Source organism: Crocodylus porosus, unplaced genomic scaffold (assembly GCF_001723895.1).
Source record: "Crocodylus porosus isolate Cpor-Errol unplaced genomic scaffold, CroPor_comp1, whole genome shotgun sequence".
In the NCBI taxonomy this organism is placed as follows: Eukaryota; Metazoa; Chordata; order Crocodylia; family Crocodylidae; genus Crocodylus; species Crocodylus porosus.
The window spans coordinates 18181499-18182724 of record NW_017728912.1 but is presented as its reverse complement, the minus strand read 5'-3'; positions in this window follow the sequence as shown (position 1 = coordinate 18182724).

Below are 1226 nucleotides of genomic sequence, written 5' to 3'. Positions count from 1 at the left end.
GCTAAATAGTCTTTTTATTATGAAAAAATGGCGAGTCTGTTCTTACCCCCCTTCCCACCCTACCTAGAGCCTGCCTGAGCTGCATGGGGGACCCAGTGCTTCCCTCCACAGCTGCAGTGCCCCCCAGAACTGGCCAAGCCAGGTGCCTGTGGGCGGGTGCCACCTGGTGGTGGGGCCCACTGCTACTGCAAAGGAAAGCACCAGCCTCCTCCCCACCCCAGCTCAGGGACCACTCTGCCTGCCAACAGCTTGCTCTCCCCTCCCCACTATTGGAAAGGCAGATAAGGACATGGATATATATGACAAGCGGGTTTACTTCACTCTAAATTGAAGCAGTGTTTTTAAAAATCCACCGCTTCAATTTAGGGAGAATTAAACCCCTGTGTCATGTACAAATGCCCTATAGTTACACATTTTAGTTAGATCTGAGAGTCAAGAAGGATCTGAGGGCCAGGCTGGATTCTCTTCTTCCCATCCTTCACCACCATTAATAAAGGTACTACAAGCCAAATTATGCCATCAGTGATACTTCTGCAGAGCCTTCAGATTTTTTAAGCAAGTGTACAATGACTGAAATTAATGCATGTGCTAAGCTTTAGGACTATGAGTAGTCCTGTTAATGACAACAGAACTGTTCATGTGTGCAAAGTTAAGTAAATATGTAATAATTTGTTGACTGGGTACTTAGTGACCAGTTAATTTAGGATTCAAAAGAATTCATCTGCCTCTTGCTGGTAATAAATTAAACATCCGTGGCATTTGAATGTTGTTCCTGCAACTTTACTCATTGGCTAACATCTATCCAATTAAATTCCAGAAGACAAGGATAAAGACAAAGCAAAGCCAAATTCTGTTCCACATCTTAGGGCACACCCAAAAGGGGGCGCATGTGCCTCTTGCCCCATCTCAAACCCGTTTGAAATGGGGCAAGAGGCACGTGCAGGAACAAAAAAATGTTCCGCACAGCATGGGGAGGAAATTAGACCCCTGGATATTCAGGGGTCTAAAAAAAACAAAGTTAAAAAAAGCGGGGCAGGACGTGGTCCTGGACTGTGCCCTGAAGCAACCAGAGGCTGGGTCCTCCACAAAGATGCTCTGGTTGCCAGAGCATCTCTATGATTGACCCCTCATCCAGGTGCTGAAAAGTGTGGCCTGCCAGGCCACGTGTTCATCACCAGGGCTCCAGTGCCATAAGTAAGGGTTTGCGGGGGTTGGGGGAGAGGGGA